The sequence below is a fragment of the Somniosus microcephalus genome, chromosome 4 (assembly GCF_052327205.1).
Source record: "Somniosus microcephalus isolate GS21.2 chromosome 4, FLI_Smic_1.0, whole genome shotgun sequence".
NCBI classification, from domain to species: domain Eukaryota; kingdom Metazoa; phylum Chordata; class Chondrichthyes; order Squaliformes; family Somniosidae; genus Somniosus; species Somniosus microcephalus.
The window spans coordinates 138,053,323-138,069,814 of NC_140990.1; the positions used below are offsets into that span (position 1 = coordinate 138,053,323).

The 16,492-nt window shown below is 48.1% G+C and overlaps 1 pseudogene; it reads right to left on the bottom strand.

Annotated features, from left to right (window-relative positions):
• Nucleotides 1-15,646, bottom strand: part of LOC147119834 (uncharacterized) — a 31,607-nt pseudogene extending 15,961 nt beyond the window's left edge.
• Nucleotides 15,647-16,492: the final 846 nt, after the last annotated feature.

Below are 16,492 nucleotides of genomic sequence, written 5' to 3' on the forward strand. Positions count from 1 at the left end.
TTGATTTGTCCAGTCAATGTATAGAATAAAGTCCCCCATGATTACCGTATGCACTTCTAATCTCTTGATTGATACTGTGCCCTACATTACCATTACTGTTTGGTGGCCTATACACAACTCCCACCAATGTTTTCCGCCTTTGCTGTTTCTTAGCTCCACCCAAACTGATTCCAGTTCTACATCATGATCTGCCGAGTCAAGATCTTTTATCTCTACCGTACCGATCTCATCCCTTAACAGTGCTACGCCACCTCCTTTTCCTTTTTGTCTGTCCTTCCTAAATGTTGAGTACCCTGGAACATTCAGTTCCCAGCTTTGGTTACCCTGCAAATATGTCTCTGTAATGGCAATTACATCATACCCATTTACTTCTATTAGTGCCATTAATTCATCCACCTTTTTGCGAATGCTACATTTGGATAAAGTGCCTTCAACTTTGCCTGTTTAATATTTTTCTGCACTTTGACCCTCTTTACTGTTGGCCTTTGTTTCTGCTCCCTACAAGTTTTGCTGACTACTTTTCTAACTTGCACTTCCAGCTTTGTTTCTCTCTGTTCTGGGCCCACACTCAGGTTCCCAGCCCCCTGACAAACTAGTTTAAATCCTTCCCAACAGCACCAGCAAACCCCCCTGCGAGGATATTGGTCCCAGTTCTGCCGAGGTGTAACCCGTCCAGCTTGTACAGGTCCCACCTTCCCCAGAATCGGTCCCAATGCCTCAGGAATTTAAATCCCTCCCTCCTGCACCAACTCTCCAGCCATGCATTCATCTGGTCTATTCTCCTATTTCTGCTCTCGCTAGTGCGTGGCACTGGAAGTAATCCTGAGATTACTACCTTTGAAGCCCTGCTTTTTAATTTATTTCCTAGCTACCTATATTCTGCCTGCAGGATCTCGTCCCTCTTTCTACCTATGTCATTGGCACCGATATGGACCACGACCTCTGACTGTTCACCCTCCCCCTTCAGAATGTCCTGCAGCCGAGAAAAGGCCCAAAAATGGAGCAGTTGGTAGCAGGACATCAATTAGTCTCCTCTTATCTCAGAGACCTCAAATATCGACACACCGTGTTATTTGAAATATGAAAATATTAAACTCCAGCCTGGTTACAGGAGTTATTAACATCAGCAGAAACAAACTCCAACTGTCAGAATGAACATGATGTGATTAACAGCAGCAATAACAGCAGAATCCAACTCCTGCAGTTACTTGTGAACTCGCTGGTGTTTCAGCAGGTGGGATGAATTAGTTAGTGAATCCCTTCTCACACACGGAGCAGGTGAACTTCTTCTCTCCAGTGTGAACTCGCTGGTGTCTCATCAGGTCGGATGACTGAGGGAATCCCTTCACGGAACAGGTAAACGGCCTCTCCCGGTGTGAACTCGCTGGTGTTTCTGCAGGTGTGAGGACTGAGTGAATCCCTTCCCACACTCAGAGCAGGTGAACGGCCTCTCCCCAGTGTGAACTCGCTGGTGTTTCAGCAGGTCGGATGACCGAGCGAATCCCTTCCCACACACTGAGCAGATGAACGGTCTCTCCCCAGTGTGAATTCGCTGGTGTGTCAGCAGGTGGGATGAACACGTGAATCCCTTCCCACACTCAGAGCAGGTGAACAGCCTCTCCCCAGTGTGAATTCGCTGGTGTGTCAGCAGGTCGGATGACCGAGTGAATCCCTTCCCACATACGGAGCAGGTGAACGGTCTCTCCCCAGTGTGAACTCGCTGGTGCGTCAGCAGGCGGATTGACTGATTGAATCCCTTCCCACACTCAGAGCAGGTGAACGGCCTCTCCCCAGTGTGAACTCCCTGGTGTGTCAGCAGGTCGGATGACCGAGCGAATCCCTTCCCACACACGGAGCAGGTGAACGGGCTCTCCCCAGTGTGAACTCGCTGGTGTGCCAGTAGGTGGAATGACTGATTGAATCCCTTCCCACACTCAGAGCAGGTGAATGGCCTTTCCGCAGTGTGAACTCGCTGGTGTGTCAGCAGGTAGGATGACCGAGCGAATCCCTTCCCACACTCAGAGCAGGAGAACGGCCTCTCCCCGGTGTGAGTGCGATGATGAATTTCCAGCTCAGACGGGTAACTGAATCCTTTCCCACAGCTTCCACATTTCCACGGTTTCTCTGTGGTGCGGGTGTCCTTGTGTCTCTCCAGGTTTGGACGATCAGTTGAAGCCTCGTCACACACAGAACAGGTGTACAGTTTCTCCCCGCTGTGAATGGTGCGATGTTTTTTCAGGCTGTGTAACTGGTTAAAGCTCTTTCCACAGGCAGTGCACTGGAACACTCTCACTCGGGTGTATCTCGGTGCTTTTCGAGTCACACTGATGTTTGAAAGCTTTTCCCACAGACAGAATAGACAAACATTTCTCCTTCCACATTCAAAGCCTGATGATATTCAGATCCTGATGAATCGAGTGACGCAGTCAGTTCTTGACGTGATGTTTGATTTGAGTTTCCCAAATCCTCCCCTTCTAATACCCTGTAAAAGGAGTTTACAAAATTCATCACTGTAAGTACAGGATAGAAATTCAGAACAGACAATTCTAGTTCTAAAGAACATTCTTTCCTCTCTTGTTCTTCCAAAGCTGTAAATCCCCGTCCCACACATTGTCCCCCCTCCCTGTGTTAAAAACCAAACAAATCGCACTTCTCAAGATAGTTTTTCCTCCTCTCCCTGTTTTCACCACCAACTCTGGCTGGGTTCAGTTCACATTCACTGGTTCCACTCCCTCTCCTTCCCTGAAGGTGCTGACTCTGGCTGGGTTCCATTCTACACTCACTGGTTCCCCTCCCTCTCCTCCCCTGAAGGTGCTGACTCTGACTGGGTTCAGTTCTACATTCACTGGTTCCCCTCCCTCTCCTCCCCTGAAGGTGCTAACTCTGGCTGGGTTCAGTTCTACATTCACTGGTTCCCCTCCCTCTCCTCCCATGAAGGTGCTGACTCTGGCTGGGTTTAGTTCACTCACTGGTTCCCCTCCCTCTCCTCCCCTGAAGATGCTGACTCTGGCTAGGTTCAGTTCTACACTCACTGGTTCCCCTCCCTCTCCTCCCCTGAAGGTGTTGACTCTGGCTGGGTTTAGTTCTACACTCACAGGGTCCCCTCCCTCTCCTCCCCTGAAGGTGCTGACTCTGGCTGGGTTCAGTTCTACATTCACTGGTTCCCCTCCATCTCCTCCCCTGAAGGTGCTTACTCTGGCTGGGTTCAGTTCTACATTCACTGGTTCCACTCCCTCTCCTCCCATGAAGGTGCTGACTCTGGCTGGGTTCAGTTCTGCACTCACTGGTTCCACTCCCTCTCCTCCCTTGAAGGTGCTGACTCTGGCTGGTTTCAGTTCTACACTCACTGGTTCCCCTCCCTCTCTTTCCCAGAAGGCCGCTAACCTGTACAAGCCGGATGGGTTACACCTCAACAGAGCCGGGACCAATATTCTCGCGGGGAGGTTTGCTCGTGCTGTTGGGGAGGGTTTAAATTAGCTTGGCAGGGGGATGGGCACCAGCATATAGAGTAGAAAAGAGGAATAAGGTGCATAAAAGAGCAAGTGTGTTGGATAGTACTCAAGAAGAAAGTAGTACTAGAGGTGAAAGTAGTACCATATTAGATCGTAGCAGACTTAGAAAGACTATGAAAAATTCAAAAATGGGTTTAGAATGCATGTACGTAAACACACAAAGTGTGGTGAATAAGACTGGTGCGCTACAAGCACAATTAGCCGTGCGGCAATATGATGTGGCAATAACGGAAAAGTGGCTTAAAAACAGTGAGGACTGGGCACTTAATATTCAAGGGTACAAGGTGTTCAGAAAGGATAGGGAAGTAAAAAAAGGGAGGTGGGGTGACAGTGCTGATTAAGGAAGACATTGTAGTGTTGGAAAGTGAGGATGTTCTTGAGGGGACAAGGACAAAATCCATTTAGTTAGAGTTGAGGAGCAAAAAGAGTATGAGCACACTATTGGGGGTATTCTACAGGCCTCCAAATAGTGAGAGGGAGGTAGAGGAGCAAATCTGCAGGGAAATCGCAGAGATATGCAAGAGCTATAGAGTGGTGATATTGGGGGGACTTTAATTACCCAAATATCGATTGGGATAATGCTAGGGTAAAGGCAAAGGAGGGGGTGGAATTTCTGAAATGTGTTCAGGAGAATTTCCTTGACCAATATGTTGTTGGCCCAACTAGGAAGGAGGCATTGCTGGATCTGGTGCTGGGGAATGAGGTGGGCCAGGTCAACCGAGTGCCTGTGGGAGAACACTTGGGTACGAGTGATCATCGTATCATAAGATTTAGATTAGCAATGGAGAGGAGCAAGGAACAATCTAGAGTGGAACTTCTAAACTGGAATAGGGCTAACTTCAGTGGGATGCGAAAGGATCTAGCCAGGGTAAAATGGAACGAAAGACTGACAGGAAAAACTGTAACGGAACAATGGGTGATCTTTAAGGAGGAGATGTTCCAAATGCAGGCTAGGTACATTCCAACAAGAGGGAAGGGTAAGGGAACCAAAGCAAGGGCTCCTTGGATGACGAGGGAGATAGAGAAGATGATGAAACAAAAAAAGAGGGTGGATGATGAATGTCAAGTGAATTCTTCAAGGGAGAACCAGACCAAATACAATAAGTTGAGAGGGGAAGTGAAGCTGAAAATAAGATTGGCAAAGACAGAATATGAGTGCAGAATGGCGGTTAACATAAAAGGGAACCCCAAAATCTTCTACCGGCATGTAAACAGTAAGCGGGCAGTAAGAGGCGGGGTGGCGCCTATTAGGGACAAAGAAGGTGATATATACTTAGAGGGGCAGGGCAAGGCTAGAATACTCAATGAGTACTTTGTATCGGTGTTTACTAAGGAGGTACATGCTGACAAAATATCGGTAGAAGTGGAAAAGATAGAAGCAATGGAAGGGGTGAAAATTGATAGACAGGATGTACTAGAAAGGCTGGGTATGCTTAGAGTGAATGTCACCTGGTCCAGATGGGTTGCATCCCAGGTTGCTAAGGGAATTGGAGGGGGGGGGGGAAGTAGCGGAAGGGCAATCCATAATTTTTCAACCTTCCCTAGATGCGGGGGGAGGTGCCGGAGGATTGGAAAGTGACAAATGTGACACCATTGTTCAAGAAAGGGTGTAAGGACAATCTTAGTAACTATAGGCCGGCCAGTTTAACATCAGTGGTGGGTAAAGTTTTAGAAACAATAATCAAGGAAAAAATTAATGGGCACTTGGAGAGGTTTAAGCTAATTAAGGAGAGCTAACACGGATTTGTAAAAGGCAGATCGTGTTTGACTAATCTAATTGAATTTTTTGATGAAGTAACAGGGGGGATTGATGCAGGGAATGCAATGGATGTTGTCTACATGGATTTTAGGAAGGCGTTTGACAAAGTACCACATAGAAGGCAGGTTAACAAAATTGAGGCTCATGGAATAGGTGGGTCAGTGGCAGCTTGGATAAGGAATGGGCTTAAGGATAGAAAACAGCGAGTTGTGATAAATGGCTGTTTTTCAGACTGGAGGATGGTAGTGGTGTTCCCCAAGGGTCAGTGCTGGGGCCACTCTTTTTTGATATATATAAATGACCTGTATCTTGGAATACAAAGTAGAATTTATAAATTTACAGATGACACTAAACTTTGATTTGATAGAGGTGTACAAGATTATGACGGGTTTGGATAGGCTAGACGGGAAAAGGCTGTTCCTACTAGATGATGGTACAAGGACTAGGGGACACAAATTTAAGGTTTTGGGCAAGGGATACAGGGGATATGTGAGCAAAAACGCTTTACGCAGCGAGTGGTGAGGACCTGCAACTCGCTGCCAATGGAAGTCGTGGAAGCAGAGACACTTAATGTTTACAAGGGGAGACTGGATAGGCACTTGAGGGAAATAAACTTGCAGGGTTACGGGGATAGAGCGGGGGAATGGGACTCAATGGATTGCTCTACAGAGAGCTGGCACGGACTCGATGGGCCGAATGACCTCCACTGTGCTGTCATTCTCTATAAAGGTGCTGACACTGGCTGGGTTCAATTCTACACTCACTGATTCCTCTCCCTCTCCTCCCCTGAAGTTGCTCACTCTGGCTGGGTTCAGTTCCACACTCACTGGTTCCCCTCCCTCTCCTCCCCTGAAGGTGCTGATTCTGGCTGGGTGCTGATTCTGGCTGGGTGCAATTCTACACTCACTGGTTCACCTCCCTCTCCTCCCCTGAAGGTGCCGACTCTGGCTGGGTTCAGTTCTACATTCACTGGTTCAGCTCTCTCTCCTCCCCTGAAGGTGCTGACTCTGGCTGGTTTCAGTTTACTTGCTGGGACCCAGAAGCCCCGCCTGCTCGTGGTTTCTTTACAAAGATGGTTGCGCATGCGCTCTACCGCTCGATGACGCAAAGTGGCGGCGGTAAAACCCACAGCTTTCCTTTGCAAAGATGACCGCCGTTAATCTGGGCCTGTTACCGGGGAAAAGCCTGCGAGCTGCAAACGCGGAACCTGTAGGTTCTCATTCACTGCTTGCGGCCTACACCAGGTGTTTATGAAGCCAACCCGGCGAGTGCGTTACTTCCCTGCGCCCTGCTGATTCGTAATCGGCGTAAATCCGCTTCACCGACCTTTCTGCGCTTGTCCCACTAGCTTGGTATGATCACAGTGACACTGCGCATGCTCCAAATACAGGCGGACACTGCGCATGCGCACTGGTCTCCTCACGTGTCAATGGGGCACATTCTCCCCGGGGGGCATGCTGGGGAACATTGAAAGCCCCAATTAGTGAATGGAGAATGAGTTTCTGTGATCCCATTGAGAGAGAATTCATCAATAATTCACACAGAAACCCAAGTGCACGGGCACTCTGCCATGGTTCAGTCCTGGATGTGATTAATAACAGAATCCAAACCCCTGCAGTCACATGTGAACTCACTGGAGTCTCAGCAGATGGGGTGAATTTCCTTTCCAAAACACAGGATATTGAAACAGCCTCCCTCCAGTAACAATGCGCTGGTCGTGCATCAGCTGCTTTGAACTTTGAAAAGCTTTTCTCACATTCATCACATTTAAAGCAATTGTTCTCAATGTGGACACTCTGGAGTGTCAACAGTTGGGGCAATGGAGTGAATCCCTTCCTGCACGTGAAGTATCTAAACGGTCTCTCTCCGGTGTGACTGTGCTGGTGTGTCAGTAAATGGGATGATCGATTGAATCACTTTCCACATACAGAGCAGTGAATGGATTCTCCCCCTTACGAACATGTTAGGGTAGGAATAGATGAGATAAGCGAGTGACTCTCTTTCCACACTCAGCTGGTGAACAGACTCTCCCCGGTCTGACTGTATCCAAGAGTTTGCACCTCAGACGGGCAACTGAATCCATTCCCATATTTACACTAATACAAAAAGAAAATACTGCAGATGCTGGAAATATGAAATAAAAACAGAAAATGCTGGAGATGCTCAGCAGGTCAGGCACCATCTGTGAAGAGAAAAGCAGAGTTAACGTTTCAGGTCGATGACCCTGCGTCAGAAGTGAAAAAAGCAAGAAATGGATCAGATTTTTAAGCAAGTGTAGGGGCTGGGAAAGGGGGGAGGGGATGAAAGAACAAAAGGGAAGTTCTGTGATAGGATAGAAGGCAGGAGTGGTTAAGGGATATTAAGAGATATTCAAGGCAAAAGGCGATGGTAATGGGACAGGTTAAGAAACAAAGGGTGGCTCCAGACTGCTGAGCATCTCCAGCATTTTCTGTTTTTACCCCACATTTACACTGTTGATTCAGGTGGGCGCACGAGTCTCACAGACTAGACGATTTGTTAAAAGTGGATTGAGGCACAGAACACATGTCCTGTTTCTCCCCGCTCTGATTGGTGCTTTTTCCTTCTATATCCAAATCCGATGATATTCAGGCCCTGATAATCCGGTGAATCTGTCAAATCTTGACGCAATATTTGGATTCAGTTTCCATCTGCAGATCCTCCCCTTCTAATACCCTCAAATGGCATTTACAACAGAATAGACCTTCAGAACAGACAAATCTAGTTTCTATACAACATTCTTTCCCCTCCTGTCCCTCCTAAGCTGTAAATTCCCCATTCTATACACTCTCCCTTCATCCTTACTGTCTAAAAACAACATTCATTACATCATCTGGGATTTTGTGTCTCCCCTTCTTTCCAGAAGGAACTGAATCTGGCTGGGTGTAATTAGTTAACCTCTACATTTTGGTAGAACAAGGAGAGGCAATATAAACTAAAGGGTACAATTCTATAGGGGGTGCCTGAACAGAGAGACGTGGGGGTTGTCGAAGTCTCGACTTCCGAGTAAGACTCTTTAAACACAAAGTATCGTCAAAGGAAGACTTTATTAGTTCTTGTATACAAGGGAAGCGGACATGTAGACAATGGCTACGCTGACCACTTCTAAGATCATAGGCAAAAGGTAACATATTTATAGTTAAAGCAAGCCTTCAGAATCACATGATCGAAGTCTGAGATCATAATTAGTAACAAGAAAAATATAGTGTTAGTCAAACAGTAATCAAGGATAAAAAGGACTGGAACAAAAAGGAATGCCTATAGATAGGGTTATCTAATCTATAAGTTCTGTTCTTCTCTGACTCCCTATCCTGGTTTATACATGACTCAAGGACTCTCTTCATCTAGCTATGAGAAAGAGATAGGGAGGCTTACAGTATGTACCTTTGAAGGTCTTTGTTCTAATTAACAGTTGAGGTCATTTTGTTAATTGGAGAGTTCTGCTTTTCAGCAGAACTAGCAATTACTAATCTATGGAAGCCATTTTGTGTTTTCTATTCTGTACCTTGTGAAGCCATTTTGTAATGTAAAAGTACACTTCCTCAGGGTGTATGTGCACAAATTGTTGAAGGTGACAGGGCAGGTTGAGAAAGCGGTTAAAAAACATACGGGATCCTGGGCTTCATAAATCGAGGCATAGAGTGCAAAAGCAAGGAAGTTATGATGAACTTTTATAAAACACTGGTCTTTCTGGAGTTTAGAAGAATGAGAGGTGATCTCATTGGAACATATACGATTCTGAGAGGGATTGACAGGGTAGATGCTGAGAGGTTATTTCCCCTCGCTGGATTGTCTAGAACTAGGGGGCATAGTCTCAGGATAAGGGGTAGGCCATTTAAGACCGAGATGAGGAGGAATTTCTTCATTCAGAGTGTTGAGAATCTTTGGAATTCTCTGCCCCAGAGGGCTGTGAATGCTGAGTCTTTGAATATATTCAAGGCTGAGGTAGATAGATTTTTGGACTCTAGGGGAATCAAGGGATATGGAAATCCAGCGGGAAAGTGGAGTTAAGGTCGATGATCAGCCATGACCTTATTGAATGGTGGAGCAGGCTCGAGGGGCCTTATGGCCTACTCCTGCTCTTATTTCTTATGTTCTTATGTTCTTATGACCTCAACTGGAGTATTGTGTCCAATTCTGGGCACCACACTTTAGGAAGGATTTGAAGGCCTTCGAGATAGTGCAGAAAAGATTTGTTCCAGAAAAAATGCTTCCAGGGACGAGGGACTTCAGTTACATGGATAGACTAGAGAAGCTGTGGTTGTTCTCCTTGGAGCAGAGAAGGTTGAGAGGAGATTTGATAGAGGTGTTCAAAATCATGAGGGGTCTAGACAGAGTAGAGGGAACTGTTCCCATTGGCTGAAGGGTCGAGAATCAGAGGACACAGATTTAAGGTGATTGGCAGATGAACCAAAGGTGACATGGGGAAAAACCTTTTACACAGCGAGTGGTTAGGATCTGGAATTCACTGCCTGAAAGGGTGGTGGGGGCAGATTCAACTGTGGCTTTCAAAAGGGAATTGGATAAGTACCTGAAGGAGAAATGTTGGCAGGGCTACGAGGAAAGGGTGGGGGAGTGGGACTAGCTGAAGTGTTCTTGCAGAGAGCCGGCATCGGCTCGATGAGCCTCCTGCTGGGCTCTAACGAGTCTATGATTCTATGATTCTAGAGCCTCACCATCAGCCGACTCAGTGAGTGTCAGCAGTGACAGCAGTCCAATCCTGCCCTCAATGGACATTCATACACTTCCCAGTTGATGTCACTGGATCTCCATCAAGAGCAGGGTCAGTGCCTGATTCTTACTCTTAGTTAGCCCAGTGGTACTGAGGATAATTATACCCCTGAACTGCTGCCTTGTCAGAGATCGACTCACAGCGCAGATCAAGGATTGAACTTGGTACCTTCCTAGTCAGTAGCGCAGTGTTTTAAAGTGGAAGGGGGAGGGCGGGAACAGAATATTTAGAAAGAAATATCACTCCACCTTTAAACAAAACCTTTGTCACACTGCAAAATTGTGAAGACTTTCACTATTAAACAAACAAGTCAAATGGATCATCAAAAATAGTGAGACATTTTAGAAAGGCGCAAGTCACTGAAACAGACAGGTTTACAATCACTGCACAGGACAGAATGGAGCGAATGTTAATGGGAGCTTTGTTAGTGAAGTCTGCCGACACTCCAAAGATAAGCGGGAATGTCCCTTTAACTATAAATAGGCAGAGAAAGGGGAGTCCCTGTCCCTTTAAATATCTGGCCCATTCCCCCAGGCAGTGGGAGGAGGAACAGCGCGCGGTCTCTTTATATCCTGACCCAGCGGGCCCCGCCTAATGGGCTGCCGCAGGGTCCTAAAGGCCACTGAAGATATTCCCATCGTGTTAAGCAGAACAACTGAAAAGCGCTCACACAAAGGGGTCAATTTTCTGGCAGCCGTCGGCGGCTTTTCATGCGGCCGGGGGCGGAAAATCGCCGAAAAAGCGGGTTGCGACCCCTGCCCCGCCTGATTCCCCACCCCGTCCGACTTTCTGACCGCCGTTTCTCTCCGACCCGCTTCAGTCCCGCCCACCGCTGGCGGGACTGGCCGTCGGAACAGTAATGATCAATTATCACCTTGTTTAAGCCGATTTTAGGCTGCCCTTGCGACTTTCAGGGGTTCCCCACGCAAAACACGCCCGCGGGGAACCCCGCTGATGAAACCTGGCGTGAAGCTTGGCGGTTTGCTAGCTGTCAGCTGCAGGTCAGGGAAAGCTGCGATTTAAAGGAACAGCATTTGTATGTTGAAGAACCTTGTTGTTGCAGGTTTGGGGCTACTTCTTCAAGGCTTGGGCACAGCTGTGGAAGGTTGGAGCCTCACACACTTTTCCAATGCGATCTCCTGGGAAGCCCCTCTCGCCACCCTCAGTCAGCGCTTCCTCAGCGGAGGCATCTACGAGAAGCATGGGACGCCTTTATTTCCTTCCCTTCTTGCCATTAGAGGATCTCCAGCAGCAGAGGCGGCAGCAGCAGAACCAGGAACAGCAGGATGAGCACCAGGAGCACCAGGCTGCTGCTCACTCACCTGAAGCTGCACAGACCAGAAGGGGTCAGCGCTTGGAAGTGGCTTGAGAGCACCTTGCTGCGCTTTAGGGGGCCAGTGGGACCCGTTTCTGCACTGGCAGTCCTACTCAGAAGGAGTTCCATGAAGGTCTGGTTTCTCTGTTCAATAGATGGCCAACGCTGCTCAAGAGATGTCATTCTCTTATGAGCACTCACCATGTTTTCCGTACCCTGGCGAGTTATCTCCTCCATGGAGGTTGCCAACCTTTCTATGGTGATGCGTTCCTGCGCCAATGACTCCACAAAGGCTCTGCTTATGGTTGCTATGGACTCCTCCATTCGCTCCACACTTGCAGCGACCCTGGAGACAAAACCTGCCAGAGACTCTTGCATCTGTGCATGGAGATCCATCACCTCTTCTCTTGCGGATGGACCCAGAGGCAGAGGGTCGACATGCAGCGCAACTGAGCTGGCAGAGTCCTGCGCCCTCCGACGAGGACTCTCCACTGCTGTCCCTGTCTCCAGAATCTACTGAGGCTCACTTGTGAGCTGTGAAGCACCAGGTGACAACACTACTCTATGTCCCGAAGGTCCCCCCGAGGTGTGAGTGTCTGCGCTGGTGCTGGGTGCGCTTACTTCTGCTGACGCTGCGCCCTCAGAGGTTGGAGCTTCCTCTGAGGAGTCTGGCTGCACAGCCTCTTCCTCCTCCACAGTGGGGACGGGGGCTCTGGATGGTCCTGTGGGGGAGTAGAGGAAGGAGTTAGAGATGTGATGCCAAGGTTACATGCACATTTGAGCTGACACCTGCATCCATGCAGCCTTGGTCTCAGTGGGAGGCCTCTTCCTGCCTGACCTAGGGAAGAGGACCTCCCTGTGGGCCCTAACCCCATCCAATAATGCCTGCAGTGAAGCTTCATCGAATTTGGAGGCAGCTCGGGGTCTGGCACTGGCCACAGCTGCTGCAGGCTCCTCTGCCATCCTGTATGGTTTGTTTGGAAGCCTTCAGAGGATGCAGTGCTTGCTATGGACCTTGAAAGCACCACGAATGGTGACATACTGTGGGGCTTTCTGACTAGAATTGGACAATTAGCAAGGCTGCCCACATGCTGGAAATTAATTGGCCACTTGAGGGGAAATTGCGTGGAGCTGGCTGACACATTTTTTTGTGTGTCAGAAACCCCACATTCGGGGAAACCCGACCATTTCCCACACAAGCCGAAAATCGGGGCCAAAGGGTTTGTTATATGTGTGTGTGTAAACAAAACACATCATCCTTAATGTGTGCGAGTGAATTCCACAGAGCTAAATTATCTTCACCAATTATTTTTCAGCCTTTTATTTCCTCTTAATGTAACTTCAGAGCGTTGAATCCCTTTAACATTTATTGATAACACATTGTCTTGTGGGCTCTTGTTTAGAAAGTGATGTCACAATGACCATTCCATTCCCAAGGTGAGCCTGTCTGTCCACAGTATTCAGTGGGAAAGGGGATTAAATCACAGCGAGGATAATTTGCAGCTACCCACCAGTCTCTGCACTTTATTGTCCAGTGACCACCTCACCATCACACAGAAGCTTCTGATATAAACCTCCAGTGGGTGATGATTGGTACAGGGTCAGTGGTGGAGTTCCTCAGCGGGAGTGATCCTGGAGTAACCCCGTGGATGTTCCGGGTCGTGTATTTTTAGTTATCCTGGTGTCTAACACGCACACATCAATAAAACGGGAAATTCCTGGAAACACGCTGCAGGTCCTTCTTTATCTGGAGATCAAATGCCTGTTGTAGAATTATACCAGCAGTTAACAGGCTCCTGTGAATTCCTCCCTGTGCTATTTTAATGCAGACTTTAACCAATTTATTTTAAACGGGTTTATTTGAAAAGAGCTAACACTTGCCTTAAAATGGTAGACTCAGGATTGTCAGACACACATATTAAATCTTCGTGGAATAATTACCAGTCATTTTTAGACTGGAAACTTAACCCTGCCGTTTCACTTTCAGTCAGGAACAGATCGCAGTTTGACACCAATCTCTGATTTGACAGCACGTTTCCAGCATTCACCGTTGTTCTTCCTGACTCTAAACACAGTTGTAAAGGAGCCTTCTGTTCCATGTCCAGGAGCTCTGACCCATGGAAGAGAGCAGCTGGGACACATTCCTTACAGGGCTCAAGATTAACCCGCACAGCGACTTTGCTGTCAGTGAGGAGAGATGAGAAAGACCAAAGTGCTGTTTGCCCCTCTCAGTGTGGCCCTGAAGGACTGTGTCCAGGCTGTAGTTCTGTTCCCGCCGTACGATCCTCCCCCAGATTGTCCTTTCTGAGCTCCAGCCAGGTGATGCTAAACACTCAGGTGGGAACGTCAAAAATCCACAACAATGTGTTTAAAGCTAAGCTGATTTATTTGACATATATCCAAAATATTAATAACCCCTGTAACCGGACTGGAGTTTAACATCAGCAGAAACAAACCCCAACTGTCAGAATGAACATGGTTCAGTCCTGGATGTGATTAACAGCAGCAACAACAGCAGAATCCAACCCCTGCGGTCATTTGTGAACTCGCTGGTGTTTCAGCAAGTTGGATAAACAAGTGAATCCCTTCCCACATTCAGAGCAGGTGAACGATCTCTCCCCGGTGTGAACTCGCTGGTGTGTCAGCAGATCTGTTTTTCTTTTAAATATCTTCTCACAGTCAGAACATTTAAAAGGTCTCTTCTCAGTATGAACAAGTTGGTGTCTCAGCAGGTTGCTTAACTGAGTGAATCCCTTCCCACATTCAGAGCAGGTGAATGGTCTCTACCTGGTGTGAGTGCGCTGGTGTACAGTGAGGTTAGATGATCGCCTGAACCCAGTCCCGCAGTGAGAGCACCTGAACGGTCTCTCGTCAGTGTGAACAAGTTGATGGCACGTCAGTTCCGTGGAACTTTTATAGCACTTACCGCAGTCCGGGCATTTAAAAGGTCTCTCGTCAGTGTGAACTCGCCAGTGCTGCAGCAGATTTGATTAATTAGTGAATCCCTTCCAACACTCGGAGCAGGTGAATGGTTCTCCCTGGTGTGAACTTGCTGGTGTTTCAGCAGTTGGGATGAACACATGAATCCCTTCCCACACATAGAGCAGGTGAATTGTCTCTCTCCAGTGTGAACTCATCGATGAGTTTCCAGCTCAAATGGGTAGTTGAATCACTTCCATGGTCCCCACATTTACATAGTTTCTCCCCGGTGTGGTTGCGCTTGTGTCTCGACAGGCCAGAGGATCGGTTGAAGCCTCGTCCACACAGAGAACACATGTACGGTTTCTCCCCGCTCTTAACGGTGCTTTCTGCTTCCATGTTCAAAGGTCCTGATGAATCGAGTGACTCTGTCAGATCTTGAAGTACTGTTTGGTTTGAGTTTCCCATCTGCAAATCCTCCACTTCTAACACCCTGTAAAATTAATTTAAACTGGACACAGTGAGTGCGAAAGAGAACCCACAAAAACACAAAGGCAGGTAGTGAAATTGAGCTTAACAAATCTGGGAATTTGTGGGGCCGGCACGAGAAAAGAGTGACCATAAAAGCTGCAGGATTGCCGTAAAAACCCAACTGGTTCACTATTGTCCTTCAGGGAAGGGAACCCGCCACCCGATCTGGGCCTACACAAGACTCTGGCCTCTATGGGAGGAGAGTGAGTGAGGTGGGAGGGGGAGGGGTGAAGGAGAGTGACTTTATACATCTGCAACTCGACTCGACTAGAACTTTGACAGCACCTCCCAAACACGTGACCTCCACCACCTAGAAGGACAAGGGCAGCAGGTGCATGGGAACACCATCACATCCCAGTTCCCCTCCAAGTCACACTATCCTGACTTGGACATATATCGCCGTTCCTACATCGTCACTGGGTGAAAATCCTGGAACTCCTCACCTAACAGCATTCTGAGTGTACCTTCACCACACGGACTGCAGAGGTCCAAGAAGAAGGCCCAGCATCACCTTCTCAACGGGCAACTGGGGACTGGCAATATCTGCTGGCCTTGCTAGTGACACCCATATCGAATGAATTAAAAAAATCTGTACATATAAAATGGATTGAAAGCCTTGACAGAAATACTTGTTCCTAAAACGATAATCTTTTACACTGTATGGACAGTGTCTGTTCAGCAACTTAATCTCCCCTAGAATCCACCTCCCTTCACAGTTCCACATTGGAAATTGTTGGGTCCCACTGGGCTCAGAAGTACTGGGGGTTAAACCCAGCAGCTTCTCCCCCCTCTCCACTCCAGCTCAAACTGATGCAACAAGAAAGCCCTACACAGGAGTCCAGGGAGCGAGTTCCACATCCACCGCCCACCCTGATGCTAACCGGCTCTGAGTTGCTCCCTCTGCTGTGTCAAGGCCACTTGTTGTTTCTCCTGCCGGGTCACTCAGTCTCCGCCACTGCCTAACAATGAGCCTCTCCCGCGCATGCTCAGCTCACGCTGCCCGGGTGATTGACGGGAGGTCCGGACCAATAGGAAGAGCGGTGCGTGGCCTCCAACCAATCGGAGTATGTGAGGGGCGGGGCTTGCGGCACCCAGTGGGCGGGGCTGAGCCCGGATCTCCCTCATTGGCTGAAACTCTGCCTCATTGTTGAAGCTGATTTCTCTCAAACTCCAGGAGAAAACTGGACCTTTCTGTTGTGGCTTTGAACAGATGGAACCCTGTGGGGTGGAGCAAACATTGCAACATTTGGCAGTGAAATGGATTCACTCAGGACAGACAGCAGCGATTATTTCAGGAAATAACACAGTGCAGCGAGAAAGGAAATGCAGTCAATGTTGTGTCGATAGATTGTCAGAAGGTGTTTGATCAGGTGCCGGACAGGAGCCTTGTTGATCAAATGAAGGCTGATGGTATTAAAGGGAGTGGGGCAGCGTGGACAGGAAGTTGGGTAAAGGGCAGAAAACAGAGAGTAGTGGTTAATGGATGTTCTTCAGACTTACACAGTGGTGTCCCCCAAGGTCAGTGTTGGGCACTGCTCTTCTGGAGAAATGATCTGGGCTTGGGTATGTGGGGCTCAAGACCAAAATCTCCAGATGAGACCAAAATAGGGCCCATGGCCAACTGTGAAGAGGACTGTAAGTGACTTCAGTGTGAATACACAGGTTAGTAAATGGGGCAGGTAGATGTCAGGTGAAATTTAATGCAG